Here is a 16437-nt window from a genome sequence, read left to right on the forward strand (position 1 = left end):
TGAGTCTTAAAAGAGATAATACCACATGCTTCAAATATAATAGACAATGGGACTAAAATAAATTTAAATAAGCTTTCCCTTTTCGTATTTTTTCTATGGTTTTATGAAAGTCAGCAAGCAAGGCTACAGAGGAAAAAGCAGTAGTTTTGAAATCAGACTGGAATTTGAGTTCCCATCATTTCTATGTTCCTGTTTACAAATCTCTAGAGTGGGGCTGAGTCAGGTGGCTCGTGCCTGTAGTCTCAGCTACTTGGGAAACTGAGGAGGGAGGATCACTTGAGTCCAGGAGTTCGAGTCCAGCCTCAGCAACATAGCGAAACTTTTTCTTCCCAACCACCCCCACCTCTGAAAAAAAAAACAACTATAAAGTGGGGAATAATAGTACTTTCTTCATTATTGTTGTGAGGTTCAGGGTGTATGTAAAGGGCATGGCATGTAATAGGTGCTCAGCAAATAAAAGTGTTACTTATTCAGGAGCAATATATACATATATGTGTGTATATATATCTGATATATATATCAAATATATATATCATTTTATATATATCATTTTATATATATCTCAAATATATATCATTTTATATATATATCTCAAATATATATATCATTTTATATATATATCTCAAATATATATATTTGAGATGGAGTCTTGCTCTGTTGCCTAAGCTGGAGTGCAGTGGTACGATCTTGGCTCACCACAACCTCTGCCTGCCGGGTTCAAGCAATTCTCCTGCCTCAGCCTCTGAAGTACTTGGGATTACAGGCACCCATCCCCAAGCCCAGCCAATTTTTGATAGAGACAGGGTTTCACCATGTTGGCTAGGCTGGTCTTGAACTCTTGACGTCAAGTGAGCCGCCTGCCTCAGCGTCCCAAAGTGCTGGGATTACAGGCATGAGCCATCACGCCTGGCCTTGAATTGCTTGTATTGCCCTTTCTGTCCAGATTTGCCAAGAATCAAATATCCAGGTGTAGTAAGAGACTGAGTCTCTGAATGGAAAAAAGGGCTAATTTTGCTACCCTGGGGTTGAGAGTCTTTATGATTTGTTGTGGAGATGGGCAACTGCTTCACAGCCAGTAGAGAATGAACACTTTTTGTATATTCCTAGGTAGGAAGGAACAGCAGTGGCTTGGGCCCTGCATCTGGCATAAAGAGGAATGCTGACCAACCTTTAACAAACTCCCTTAAGACCAGATATGTTTAAGAATTCAGAATTTTTCAGATTTTAAAAAAGTAATATGGGCTGGGCCTGGTGGCTCATGCCTGTAATCCCACTTTGGGAGGCTGAGGCGGGAGTAACACTTGAGGGCAGGAGTTTGAGAACAGCCTGGCCAATACAATGAAACACCGTCTCTACTAAAAATAGGAAAATTAGCTGAAGGTAGTGGCAAACACCTGTAATCCCAGCTACTTGGGAGGCCGAGGGAGGAGAATTGCTTGAATCTGGGAGGCGGAAGTTGCAGTGAGTTGAGATCGCACCACTGCACTCCAACCTGGGTGACAGAGTAAGACTCTCAAAAAATAAAAAATTTAAAAAGGTAATATGGTGCAGTTAGTGTATATTATGTAAGACCTACAGCAGAGTTTGGGGCAATAACTTCTGAGCAAAAAACATTCAGATTTCTGTAACAAATATTTATCTTAAGTGGGATAAGTGAAGTCCACAAAGAAACTCAGGGCAGGTCAGGTTTTGCTACCAAATGAGTTATGAAAAAATCTTTTAGTATTCAGAGCTTTTTGGATTTCATTTTGCATTTTGTTGATTTATAGTAATAATAGAGATGATGATAAATAATAACCCAGTTGCATTTAACAAATATTTTCATTGTGTCAGGGTGTCTAAGTGCTTGGCATCTATTTTCTTACTTGTTCTGTAACAGTCTTGTGAGGTGGGTAGTATTGTTTTCCTTTTAGTGATGAAGAAAATGAAGCTCAGAGATATTAAGAAACTTTCCCCAGAGGACACAGCCATTAAATGGCAAACCTAGGATTTGAACCTATATTCATCTGATTGCAAAGCCTATGCTGGTAAAAATCAATCAGTGTTTTTCCCTGCATAGTAGAGGTTGCCTCACCTTAGAGTCAGAGACTTTGTCTTGTGGATGATAGAACATTTGCCAGGCTATTTTAGCCCCATGATTTGAGCTGGGCTGGAAGTGTCCTAAACTGACCAGTAGTTGTGCCATGTAAAGGGATAAGATGTCAGTAGGAGTGGATGATGGATGGCATAAACCTGGCCATTGCAATATGAGCATGCTGGCTGTATTGACACAAGGCTGACCCAGACAGACTTTGACCTTGGTTTGATCTCCCGCCATTCAAGAAAAGCTTCCTTCAGCTTCAAATGGCCTTACTTGGAGCTCAGCTGTACAGAAAGGGTAAGTGAGCTGTCCAGGCCCAGACCAGGCCTCATCTCTGTGTGTGTGACCTCTATTGTTTGGGTAGAGTACTACAGAAAAAAAAAAAGAATCCTAATGAGCCTTAATACGGGAGGAAATGGCCATCCTAAAAATAACGCCAGGCTCTGTGGAGTAATGACATCATTAGGCAACTCCAGCCTAGAGGGATTCTAAGCACTTTTGACTAGACATTTTATTTCAGCACAAGATGTATCAAGTAGATCTATTATGCTTGTCAGCCCAAGCCAGGGTTGCAAGGCAAGAATTAAGTGAAAGGCTTATGTGAAGGGCCATGACACTTCTTTAATCACATTTTACATAATTGGAATAGTTGCTATTTCCAAATCTTTGGCTGGGCAGTCTTCATGACCACAACAAAACAGATCTGGGAAGAGAAGAAACTCTATCATCTGGAGAGGACCTGGCATTTTAACTTAATTCTAAGTCGTGGGGAGGAGAAGAGGCCTGGGGAACTGGATTAACTAAGAGCTGCTGACAAAGACGGAAGTAGATGTCATGGAGAATTCCTCGGCTCTGGGATTATCCTCCTCTTTTTGGCTGACAAGTGAGCAGAAGGTTTTCTACTTCCCATGGTTTTTTTCCCTAACAAGTTCCTAGGATCATGCATGAAATAACAAGGCTTTATCATCTTCTGTTTAGCTTTCTCTACTTGGCCATGAGCTCAGGGAGGCCAGGATTGGATTTATCCATTCATTCCTCCCCAGCACTCAGCATAGTGCCTGGCGCGTATTGTGATGCTCAATAACAATGTGTTGAATTACTTTGGGAGGTCATGGCAGGAGGATTGCTTGAGCCCAGAAGTTCAAGACCAGCCTGGCAACATAGTGAGACGCCCGTCTCAATTAAAAAACTATATAGATCTAGATCTAGATTGTACATATATATATAAATTTAGATCAAATGCCCATGAATTAGTTTTGTAAATGGTGAGGGACTATTTTGTACATCTCTGTTTGTTCACTTGCAAGAGGTTATTATTAATGTATCGTAGCCCCAGGAATAGAAGGGGAAGCCAGTCCTTCTCCATCAGAGCAGTGAAATGTGCACTGGACTAGGGGCAAAGAGACCTGCATGCCATGGCTTCAGTCAAGTGGTTCTAACAACTCAGGGTCCCTTCATGTAAAGTAATGATAAAAACTCTTAGTATCTCCTGGCTTCACAGAGGGACCAGCAGAATACATGACATTAAACCTGACTGTAGTATGGAGACAAATCAGCCTGCTATTAAAACTCAGGCCTAAAGGTTCTTTCCCGTTTCCATTGCACTGGTCCTGGACCTCTCATGGATTCATCTCCCTGAGGAAGCAGGGAAAGTGAGGGGTGACCACTCTTCATGTGGTCTGGCCACATGCCTGGCCATGCGCTTGTTTTTCCCCAGAACAAAATGTCTGTTTCAGCTCCCTCGTTCCCTCCCTCCCTTCTTTGCCCTCCTTTCCCACTTGCAGTCCTCACTCAGCCTTCCCCTCTCTTTGCTCTGGCCCCCTGGGGCCTGTCATAATTAGAAAAGGAGGAAAGGGGGGAGCCATCCTAGCCCACCAGGGTTTTAGAGGGAGTTGGGACTACGTGCTGGGAACCCAGAGCTGCAAAGGTTTCAACGTCTTTCTTCCCTTTTAACCCGGGACTTTAGCAGGCCCTGTGCTAAAGTCTGGGAGGGGCCAAGGTAAGGCCAGGAACACATGGCTTTGCATGTGAATATGTACATAGCAAAATGTGAGTATGTGCACATGTGTGTAAAGATGTGTATGGATGTGGGTATGGATTAATCATGTGTTGTGCTTCTGAAGCGAGAGCAACGCAGAAAAGGATTCTTTTTAATCCAGAAACTTTAATCCATGTCATCTTTGGGGTACAAATTCTCTGGGGAATCTTTTTGTACTTACCCCTCTTTCTTTCCTCACCTCATTGCCCCCAGGCTCTCCATTCTACCTTAACAAAAGGAAAGCAAAGTTTGGAGTAGATGGGGGAGGCCTCCCAATCCTTTCTCCCTCCCTCCAAACCAGGTGTTGGCTTGAGACGGCACCATAGTCGCTCGCAGGGGGTGGATGCTGGCCTCCCACCTTCTGCGGAGCCACACCACAGTCTCGTGCCTGTGCTGGCATTTTCCTGAGCAATGCTGAGGGGATCATTAATCTGTCTCCTTGCTATTTTTCTGTCCAGCCCAAGGGACAACTCTGGCCTATAAATCAGCTCAGTATGAAGTGGGAAAATAAAGAAAGGGATACAGGAAGGAGGAAAATAGCCATTGAGAAGCATACAGATCTGCGGTGTGAGACCCAGAAAGTGAAGGAAGAAGGAAGAACGCTCTTTTGAGGAAATAACATGGAGAAAAAATTATACTAACATGGCAGGGCCAGATCTGGGACAAAGGAGATCTTGAATCTGGTCTTCAAGATGTTATTCTAAGCTTCTTGCTTTAGCTAATCTCTCTGGGCTACAACTAGGCCATCTGTTAAGGTGGGATCCCACCATGCACTCACTCAGCTTTGTGCATTCCTGGAAATTAGAGCATGTGCAAAGAAACAAAACAAATTCATACATGCAAATTATTAAAACCTTACATATTTCCTCATGCAAATTAATTAATACAACGTACTCATGTTGAAGATTTCTAAGCAGCCCTGTAGGAACTGGGAGGCAGTGCAGTCAGTGGGAAGGACATGGGCCTGGAATCTGGCCTCATAAGGATTCTCTCCAAGTCTCTGTCCAGTCTGTTAACTGTTGGCCAGCACCTCAGTTTCCTCATTCTTTAATATACTTCTGAACGCCAAACTTCTGCACTGATGAAGTTGTGACCACAGTGATATGAAGCACTCTCATTCCTCTCAGAGATGCTTCCGCATCTTGGCAATCATTCACAGGCACCTCAGCTTGAAGGGAGAAAGGGCTGCCTCAGTGTGGGCCATCACTGTGGGTCCCAGCTGTAGCCCATTGCTTTCTAGGCCACATGGGCTTGACCAATCCCTTCTGGGACAAAGTCTGCTCTAGGGGCATTGATATTTGCAGAGGCAGTTTGGTGGCTTAAAGAAGAGGTCCCCAACCCCAAGCAGGAGGTGAGTGGCTGGTGAAGCTTCATCTGTACTTATGTCCACTCCCCATTGCTTGCATTACCTCCTGAGCTCCACCTCCTGTCAGATCAGCCATGGCATTAGGTTCTCATAGGACCATGAACCCTATTGTGAACTGTGCATGTGAGGGATCAAGGCTGCATGCTTCTTATGAGAATCTAATGCCTGATGATCTGTCACTGTCTTTCATCATCCTCAGATGGGACCATCTAATTATAGGAAAACAAGCTCAGGGCTCCCACTGATTCTACATTATGGTGAGTTGTATAATCATTTCATTACATATTACAATGTAATCATAATATAAATTAAGTGCAAAATAAATGTAATGCACTTGAATCATCTCAAAACCCTCCCCTGCACCTCCAGTCTGTGGAAAAATTGTCTTCCACGAAAATGGTCCCTGGTACCAGAAAGGTTGGTGACCGCTGGCTTAAAGAGCTCAGGCTCTAGAAACAGATGGGCTTGGGTTTAAAGCCACTGGTGAACTATGTTGCCTCTGGGAAGATCCTGAGCCTGTTCTGAGGCCCTATAACCACATCTGTGAAATGGAACCACAACACCTGCCTTTTCTTGTGAGCATTAGGGATAGTGCATGGAGAGCACATAGGACAATTCCTGAAGAACAGAGACACTCAGTGAAGGACAACATTTACTATTATTGGACCACTGGAGTTGAAGACTGGAAAAGAGGATGAATGGGAATGAATACACCCCTCAGGTAGACATCTCACAGAGCTGGTAAAGTGTGTGTGCTTACTTTTTTTTTTTTTTTTTTTTTTTTTGAGACAGGGTTTCACTCTCTCACCCAGGCTGGAGTGCAGTGGCATGATCTTGGCTCACCGCAACCTCTGCCTCCCAGGCTCAAGCAATTCTCCTGCCTCAGCCTCCCAAGTAGCTGGGATTACAGGTGCACACCACTGCGACCTGGCTAATTTTTGTATTTTTAGTAGAGACAGGGTTTCACCATGTTGGCCAGGCTGGTCTCGAACTCCTGACCGCAAATGATCCACCCACCTTGGCCTCTCAAAGTGCTGGGTTTACAGGCATAAGCCACCATGCCTGGCCTGTGTGTGCTTACTTAGTGAGCTTGTGCACATATGTGTACATGTGCATGGGTCTGACTGATGTGTTAAGTGTGTGTGAAATAAGAGCATTTGTGTGTAAGAATGTGTGATATGTGCACACGTTTATGCACAAATGAGTGTGTACATGTGTGCATATAAATGTAGTTTTGAGTGAGTGTGAGTGTGTTTGTGCGTTGGGGTACTCACATGACTAGTGTTTCAGATAGACTTTAGCTTTATTCATGCTTCTCTCTCCACCTGAAGTGTTCTTCTCTCCTTCCCTATCCTGTAAACTCCTTTTGATTTATCAAGATTCAACTCATATCATCTCTCAAGCCATCCTTGAGCTCTTTGGGAAGAGTTGATCATTCTTCCCTGTGTTTTCCTCTGCCTTTACTCTAATTAGAGTAAGCTGCAGGTGGAGGCATTAACTGTATGACCTCTAGACTCAGACGTTATAGGTTTGAATCTTGGCTCTTCGACTTGTAGCTGAGTGATCCCAGATCAGTTATCTGACCTTTGGAAGCCTTAATTTTCTTATCTATAATACGGAAATAATGGCGTCATGCTCATAGGATTGATAGGTTTAAATAATACAATGCATGTAGAGCATTTCACATGGCACCTGGTTTGTAATAAGTGCTCAGACTGTATCAATTATCATCATTACTCTTACGAGTGTATTTGTCACATAGTATTAAAATATTAGAGGTGGCCAGACATGGTGGCTCACACCTGTAATCCCAGCACTTTGGGAAGGCAAGGTGGGTGGATCACCTAAGGTCAGGAGTTTGAAACCAGCCTGGCCAACATGACGTAACCCTTTCTCTACTGAAAATACAAAAATTAGCCAGGTGTGGTGGTGGGTGCCAGTAATCCCATTGCTCTGGAAGCTGAGGCAGGAGATTCACTTGAGCCTGGGAGGTACAGGTCACAATGAGTGAGATCGCGCCACTGCACTCCAGACTGGGTGACAGAGCGAGACTGCGTCTCTCCCTCTCTCTCTCTCTCTATATATATGTATGTATATATATATGGTTCATTTTCATATTTGTTCCCCCAAATCTGTGTACTCCCTGACCATAGACTCTTTCTCTAGCATCTATGCAGTAGCCTGACATCCAGTAGCAGTTTAGTAAACATAAAGTAGTACTACTTATCTCTTCTCTTCCCTATTTCTATTTTTTTTTCCCATCTTAGCCTCTCCAGACTCCCTTTTATGTTACCATCAGAAGGAAAACTTGAAGGCTAGAGAACAGCCTCATGCCCATACAAAAGACATCCTCAAGCAACGCATAAAGATCCACACTGTATCTATACTTAGCAGGCATTTGGCTTAGATTTATTACATCACCAAGGCTATTTTTTCCTGCAGTTGTATTCAATGGCCTCAATTGAAACACTAGAAAGCCTCTTCTGGACCATCAATGAGTCCAAGATCAAAACTTCTGGTAGGACAACACCCTACTGTTGCTGCTCCATAGAAAATACCCTCGGCCACCCTGGTCTACTCATTCCCCAAATATGCAACACCACGTGCAAAACCAGGTCCAGAAAGAGAAAAGGCCAGCTTGCCACAGAAAACTGACCCCCAGAAGTCACAGTGCAAAATACATACAAATAAATCATTGTATAGGACACAGGCTACCAGCCTCTTCAACTTGTTATCCTGCCTTTGTTTTCTCCCATCCCTCCTTTTCCCGAAGGGATCTGAACTGGAGGCTCAGGCACATCCTAGTTTCTAAGGCAGTCTTGATTGGGGCAGGGACTTCAGTGCAATCATCTGGTGAGGATGAGAACTAAGTTATGTTCTCTGACACTCAGGATTTGGTGTGCTTGGATGAGCACTGGGTACCCAAGAAACCTCCTAGTCAGGGCATTTCCTATGCTTCTACTATTATTCAATCCATAGGCCAAGACTTCTGCTTTGATGCACCACTCTGTAATTTTCTCCCACTCTATAATTTTCTGGGCTCTCTGTCTGGTATTACTAAGCCCCTTGCAGCTGGGACCGCTGCTCTGAAACTCATCAATGATGGGGTCTCTGGGAGGCCATCTGCTTCTTATCTGTCTTTCTTCCTGGGATTGGTTGCATCTCTACATCCCTTTGCCCATTGCAAGGGGCTTGCTGTATATGGATGGAACATGGATGCTGTATCCCCTTCCCTTTGGCCTCACCTCATCTCATCTTTTGAACTTCTCAGACCTGTGTTTGGCTTTGCCCAATTTTGTATAGGCAACAAGCATATACATACTAGACTCACTGGGCCCGCCCCAAGGTCCCAGCCAGTAAAATTTGGCTAATTGCTCCCAAAGCACTGAGGACTACATGAAGCAGTGTAAAAGTTGTATGGCTATCTTCATTGTTCCTTGTAAGGATAGGTTAAGGTGCCATTCCTAAGCAGGTTTGGCTGGGCATGCATTCATGCTGGGAAGGGAAGAGGTGTGAAAGGTGGTAGCTGAAGAGCAATGTAGACTATAGGGAGACCTGGTGTATTAATCAGGGTTCTCCAGAGAAGCAGAACCCATAGGATATATAGAGAAATATAAGAGGAGATTTATTATGGGAATTGGCTGACACAATTCCACAATTGTGGAAGCAAGAAGTCCCACAACCTGCCATCTGTGAGCTGGAGAACCAGAAAAACTGGTGGTGTAATTCAGTCTGAGTCTGAAGGCCTATGAACCAGGAGCTCCTGTATTTGAGGGCAGGAAAATACACATGAGTGTGTATTCGTGCACATAAGTGTGAAAGAGAGACGAAGAGAAATTCAGTTTGAGATATGTTCAAAGTCAGGTGCTTATAGAGTATACCCAGAGAGTTTCCAGTAAGAGATTAGATCTACAGTGATAGAACTCAAGGGAGAAACCTGGGTTACAGACATAGACTTGGGAATCATCGAGACCCCTAAGGTCATTGAATCCATGAGTCTGCCTAGGAAGATAGTGCAGAATGAGAAGGGGGAGCTGAGTCTTGAGCCTGGAAGATTCCCAATATTTATGCTGTAGGCAGTGGAAAATGAGCTGCCATGGAGTCTGAGAAGAAGTACAAAGAAAACCTGAGAAATGTAGCCTTTCCAAAGCCAAGGGAGGAAAGAATTTCAAGAAAGAGGAATGATGAATAAGATAAGGGCTGAAAAGTGTCCATGGGCTTTAGTCACAGACATCACTGGTGATTTAGGAAAGAGATGTTTCAGTTTGGGGCAAAAGTCAAACTGGTGTGGATTTTGGAATAAGAAGGTGAGGACATTTTAAAAAAGCTGGCTGGGAAGGGAAGAGGTGTGGAAGGTGGTAGCTGAAGAGCAATGTAGCCTACAGGGAGGCCTGGTGTGTTAGTCAGCGTTCTTCAGAGAAGCAGAACCAATAGATATACACAGAGATATAAGAGGAGATTTATTATGGGAATTGGCTGACACAATTATGAAAGCAAGAAGTCCCGCAACCTGCCATCTGTGAGCTGGAGAACCAGGAAAACTGGTGGTGTAATTCAGTCTGAGTCTGAAGGCCTGCAAACCAGGAACTCCTCTATTTGGGGGCAGGAGAAGATAGCTGTCTCAACTCAAGAAGAGAGAGAGAATTGACCCTTTCTCTGCCTTTTGTTTGTTTGTTTGTTTGTTGTTTTTTTTCTATTTGGACCCTCAACAGATTAAATGGTGCCTGCTCACAAGTTGGTGAGGACAGATCTTTACTCAGTCTAATGATTCAAATGCTAACCTCTTCCAGAAACACCCTAACCCAGAATAATGTTTTACCAGCTATCTGGGCATCCCTTAATCCAGTCGAGTTGCTACAAAATTAACCATCACAGTCTGCTTGATTGTTTTCTTTTTAATGGAAGAGACTTTAGTGTATGTGATTCTTCAAGGGAAGTAGACAGGGAGAGTTAAGTATCGAGGTTAGAGAGGGGATTCATGATAAAGAGAAATTCCTTTTTTTCTTTTTGGAGACAGGGATCTCACTGTGTTGCTCAGCCTGGAGTGCAGTGGTGCAATCAGCTCTCTGCAGCCTTGAACTCCTAAGTTCAAGTCATCCTCCTGTCTCAGCCTCCCAAGTAGCTGTGACCACAGACATGTGACACCACACTAGGCTAATTCTTTTTTTTTTTTTTTTAATTTTTAGGGATGAGGTCTCTCCACATTACCCAGACGGGTCTCAGACTCCCGGGCTCAAGCAATCCTTCTGCCTCAGTCTCCCAAGTAGCTGATATTACAGGTGCATGCCACTGTGCCTGGCTAATGAAGAGAAATGTGATGCTGAGCACAGGTGGAAACACGAGCTTTCGACAGGAGAGGGACCCCTCTTCACCTTTAGACTAGATCTAGCAACCACCTATTAGACAGAGAGAATGACCAGAAGGATGTCAGGTGGCAGATCAGTGGCCTACACTCTTAACGTTTGGCAGAGATAATCCACACAGACAAATTAGAGTTGCCTGAACTTGAAATATCTAAAATAATAAAACTCTCAAAGTGGCATTTCAGGGACTCTGACACACATCCGCAGTGACCCATGATGGTACAGGAGGGGTTGCCAGTGACCCTGAAATGCTACTGTATGGTGCCTGCCTAGTGCTAATGGGAGATGGAACTCTTGCCTGGAGAACAGGCCCACTGGGGAGGTGCTGCCCTCCCAGGGGTGCTGGGCAGGGGTCTTCCCTTTGGGGACTGATTGCAAGGTTCCTCTGACAGGGCCTTTCCTTGCCCACTACCATTTTTCTTCATTATTTCTGCTATGTCACCCGTCATGTTGTCAGTTTCCTCTCAGAACGGCGATAAATGGCGCCTCTCATGTGCTGTCCTTAGGGGACACCTGTTATTTATTTCCATGATGGGCAAGATGCCATGGCTAATTAAGAAAAATTGTGGGCTGTCCACAGCCAATCCATAGTTGCCTGTCAGCTCAGCCCTATAGTCCTTCACCCCACATTGGAGCCATTTTCCCCACTGAGAGCTTTTGGGGGTCAGGAGATGAGAAACAATGGACGCCCCTCCCTTCCTTCATCCCTGAAAAGTTCCACACCCCATTTCCTGCTAAAGTACATGGGAATCGTAGGCCTATGCTGGAGGCCTCTTCCAAGCCTCAGACCCCTGAGGGCAGGGGGAAGTCAATCAGGGCCTTTCCTTCTGTTCACCCTAAGAACCCTGGAGACACGGCCAGCAGAGGAGTGTTCCCTCCCTCGTGACCTGGCAGGGAAAGAAAGGCAGGTTTCTGGCCAGGGCCACACGGACACAATGACCTAGAAAAACGAAATGACACCTTGCTCCTGCACGGGTTACCTGACTCAGCCTAGTCTCGGCTTCTCTAAACAATAGATATTGCTGGCTGCACCTTCTGGAGTCCCCAGATTTCCAGGCCCTGTAAAAGGTGGTAGAAAGTTGGTGTGTGGGAGTGGGGGGAGAACCTACTCAGGAGAGGCAGCTCCTGGCCTCTGGGGAGCGAATGGTAGGGGACTCAAGATGAAATGGGGCAGGGCGCAGTGGCTCACATCTGTAATCCCAGCACTTTGGGAGACCAAGGTGGGTGGATCACTTGAGGTCAGGAGTTCAAGACTAGCCTGGCCAACATGGTGAAACCCCGTCTCCACTAAAAATAAAAAAAAATTAACCAGGTATGGTGGCCGGCGCCTGTAATTCCAGCTACTCGGGAGGCTGAGGTGAGAGGATTGCTTGAATCCAGGAGGTGGAGGTTGCAGTGAGCTGAGATTGCACCACTGCCCTCAAACCTGGGCAACAGAGCGAGACTCAAAAAAAAAAAAAAAAAAAAAAAAGATGCTGTGGGGTTTGGTGGAGGTTAGAATGGGGCACAGAGGGATGTGGATGAGTCTTTCTCTCAAGGCTTTTTTTTCTTTGGGATGCAGTTTCACTCTGTGGCTCAGGCTGGAGTGCAGGGGCACCATTATGGCTTGTTGTAGCCTCAACTTCCCAAGGTCAAGCAATTCTCCCACCTCAGCCTCCCAAGTAGCTGCGACTACAGATGCACACCACCATGCCTGGCTAATTTTTAAATTTTTTGTAGAGATGGGGGTCTCACTATATTGCCCAACCTGGTCTTGAGCTTTTGGTCTCAAGCAGTCCTCCTACCCTGGACTCCCAAAGTGCTGGGATTATAGGAGTGAGCCACGTGCCTGGCCTGAAGAGTTTCTTACCTAAGGGGGTGTCATACTTCTGGGAGGATATGAGTGGAGGCTTGCCCAGGACAGGAGAATTGCCTGGATATTTCCTGTGCTCTTGAGACCCCGGATATTTTGAAATTCTTTGCAGGAATTTTCTTATAACTTCAGATGCCCAGGTGGTATTCTTTATAGTCCTGACAAAAGAGGCAAAAGGCATAGGGGAAGGGAGAGAGGCAGGTGTGACTGGCCTTGGGAAAGCTTTGGCTGAAGATTGGATCAGCGATTTGTGCCCTAAATGAAGGCTGGGGAAACCTGAGTCCGGTGCCTGGAACTGCGATATCACTCATCATGACTTCTCCCTCTGTCTGGCTTGCACGACTTCCAGCCCTCCCTGCTGGTCAGGCTATCAGAGCACTGCCCGAGAAGAAATTACATTGTACTCAGAGACGCGATAACTTCAGAGCAGCCTGTTTTCTTCACACTGGGACACAGTGCAGCCTGCCCCTTTTGTCTCCACTTTGATTCACATTGTACCTATTTTAACACACAGTCCAGGACAAAAGTCCAGTGTGTGTGACTCCCTCCTCCAGCTCACCCTCTGGTGCTGCTCCCTGCCCCCATCGGCAGAGATAGGCACACCCTGCAGTGATGTGATCTGGGGTTGACATCCTAAGGACCCGACTGCTTCAGGAATTGCAGATGTTCCCATTAAAACCAGCAGGGCTAATCTGAGCACAAGTTGCTGTAATGCTGAAGGAAATAACAGTTTGCTGGGTTTCTCTGACTCCCCAGGTCCAGGAAAGAAAACATTTACAGGGAGGAAAAGGAACAAAGAAGAGAAAGGAAAGGAAGTCTACACACATGGCTGTGTGGTTTTGGCTCTTATTTCACCCAGACGAGGCCAGTGGCGATTGCATACTGTTTTCTGCACAACCAGACCTGCACCTAGTCTTATAGCTGCACAGTTTTGTGGGCAGACACAACTTCTAGACATCACCGGGAAACCACAGGAGGAACCTTGTGTTCTAGATCCATCTGGGGGATGAGGGTTACCCCCAGCCAAGTCCAGACCAGCCTGGGTTCTGTTGCCTTGGGTGGAGGGTCCCACGGGCCGGGGGAGGATGCTCAGGCAGCAGGGAAAGACAGATGGGAAAGAAGCCCTTTATCATCCCTGGATGTCTAGACCTTTTGAAACATTCGGTCACTATTTTTTGTTTTTTTGGTTTTTTTTTAGGCAATGCTGTCTCTGAGCATTGGCCAGTTCTTGAAAGGTCGGCTGTTAGGGTGAGCAGGATTTGCAGAAAACAAAGGGAAAGAAGTATACTAAAGAAAACAATACAGAGACTCAACAAGACTTGAAAACTCTAGAAATCTGAAACTCATCTGGCAGACTTGAGACTGTGACTCTCATCATGAAGAGTTTATGGCAGAGCAAACACAGAGTGCAGTGGGATAGGGAAGGCGGACATAGTAGAGTCCCTTTCAGCTCCCATCCAGTCCAGAGTGAGCACCCTCAGCTCACCCAGGCTGTAGAGTGAGCCCCAGGGGGTGACTGCAGCTCTGCCTGGCTCTGCCATGTTCCAGCCACACTCAACTCATAGGCAGCTCTGACAATAGCTTTTCCCACAGGATCAGCCCCCTTCAGAGATGACTTCTCAGTCTCTGTGAGGACTTGTGTGTGTTAAAGGGCACACAGTCTGTAAAATAGGTATAAATGCAGCATCTACTTCGGCAGAGTTTTTCTGAATCTCCATAATTCTGGATACATTTTCTCCAGGATTGGGATTCTCCATCCAGGTCTCTCATTACTTCTGTCTTGAAATCTATATTCTTCTTTTCTCAATTCAGTCCATTTCAGAGAGCAGATGATATTTAAACTGGGCCTTAACATGTGTCTAAGAGTTCACCAGGCAGATGGCATTTGCTGTTGCATTCACTCACAAGCATTCGTGCCTGATTCTGAATGCCAAGCACGGTGCAAGCATTGGGTTTACAAAGACGAGGTCACTGACTTCAAGGAAGATACAATTTAATGCAGAAGACAGACATAGAAATAATTAACTATGATAGAAAGCTGAATGGAATAAGGGCTAAATAGCAGCATTTGAAATGACTTCTGCCTTGAGATTCAATCTGCTGCTGTCTGAGTCTAGGCTGAGCCCCTGGCTACCTGAGAAGTATGTCTATTGTCCTCTACCTCTTCTGAACTAACTCAATATAAGTCAACCTTTTATTTCTTCCTCTGAATGTCTGCCCTATTCCTCCTGTGAAGAATGCCTTGATGTAGACTTCTTTCAACCAAATAACAATAATGATCAATTTCTGAATGCCCAGTGATTCACAAATATCTTTGGGCCTTGGAGAAGTCATCGTATTAATAAGTGTGAGAACCTGGATTTACATCCCAGTGTGCGGAATCTTAAGTGCTCTTACTACTACATCATCATGTTCCCTTATAAGTTGAATTTGGGGTTGAATTGAACTACTCAACACCACTTTGGAATGAGATGGGGTGAATATATATATATATATATATGTTTTTTTTTAATCTCATTTAATCCTTGCAGCAATCTTATGAGTTCAAGATGATATATACTTTCTTGGAAGTATAGAGATGTATCTTGTTTAAAATTAAGAGTGATAGTAATACTGGACAATTCCATAGTGCTTTAAATTTTCCAAAGAGCTTGCACACACATTATATCATCTCATCCACTTAACCACTTACATATACAGTCAGACGGCACCAACATTAGTTACCCCAAATATATCATCTATTCAAATAACTCATTCACGGCAGGCATTCTTCTAAGTGCTTTACGTATATTAATTCATGAGACCCTACAAGAAGTCATGGTTAGCCAGGTGTGGTGGCTTATGCCTGTAATCCCAGCACTTTGGGAGGCCAAGGTGGGTGGATTGCCTGAGCTCAGGAGTTCAAGATCAGCCTGGGCGACAGAGTGAAACCCTGTCTCTACTAAAATACAAAAAATTAGCCAGGCATGGCAGCATGTGCCTGAAATCCCAGCTACTTGGGAGGCTGAGACAGGAGAATTGCTTGAACCTGGGAGGCAGAGGCTGCAGTGAGCTGAGATTGCCCCACTGCTCTCCAGCCTGGGTGACAGAGCGAGACTCCATCTCAAATAAAAAAAAAAAAAGAAGTCATTCTTATGATTACCATTTTAAAGATGAGGAAACTGAAATACAGAAGGGGTAAGTAACTTGCCCTGGATTACAGAATCAGTAAATGCAAAACTGGAATTTGAACCCAAGCAGTCTGTCTCTTAAGTGCTGTGCTATGCTAAGAAGGATTCCTTCTGCTATTTTTTGAGCCAGGTGTCCTAGCTATAAGGAGTCAACTTTTTATCCCAGTTCCTAGCTAGCTGAAAAATCCAAAGCTTGTATGTTTGACTTATGTCTTAGGTGTTTCTAGGGGCAAGATGTGCTGTAAGTCTTGAGAGGTGACCAGGTAGCTCTAGGCAAAAAATGTATATATTAGGCATGAAGTTGTATAAGAGCATGACATTTTGGGGGAGCAGCATTCAGCAGGCTTGGTTGTGGGTGCATAGGCTAGAATAATGTAGATGAATATGGAAAGTAACGTGGTACCAGATTGTACAGGGTCTCATATGCCATGCTAAGGAATGATCACATTATGCTGAAAGTGGTGGGGATCCATGGAAGAACTTTAAGGAGGGGATTATAACTAACAGATTTTTTCTTTAGAAAAATTGTGCTGGGTGCAGTGGTTCACACCTGTAATCCCAGCATTTT

General features: G+C 44.8%; 1 long non-coding RNA gene across 1 annotated transcript in view; it reads left to right on the plus strand.

Annotated features, from left to right (window-relative positions):
* The first annotated feature begins 2270 nt into the window (after positions 1-2270).
* Positions 2271-16437, plus strand: part of LOC104001329 (uncharacterized) — a 46999-nt gene continuing 32832 nt past the window's right edge. Inside the window, exon 1 of the long non-coding RNA XR_673077.3 lies at positions 2271-2377. This is a non-coding gene — a long non-coding RNA (uncharacterized LOC104001329). The remainder of the gene's footprint in view (positions 2378-16437) is intronic.

Source organism: Pan troglodytes, chromosome 9, assembly GCF_028858775.2.
Source record: "Pan troglodytes isolate AG18354 chromosome 9, NHGRI_mPanTro3-v2.0_pri, whole genome shotgun sequence".
Classification (NCBI taxonomy): Eukaryota; Metazoa; Chordata; class Mammalia; order Primates; family Hominidae; genus Pan; species Pan troglodytes.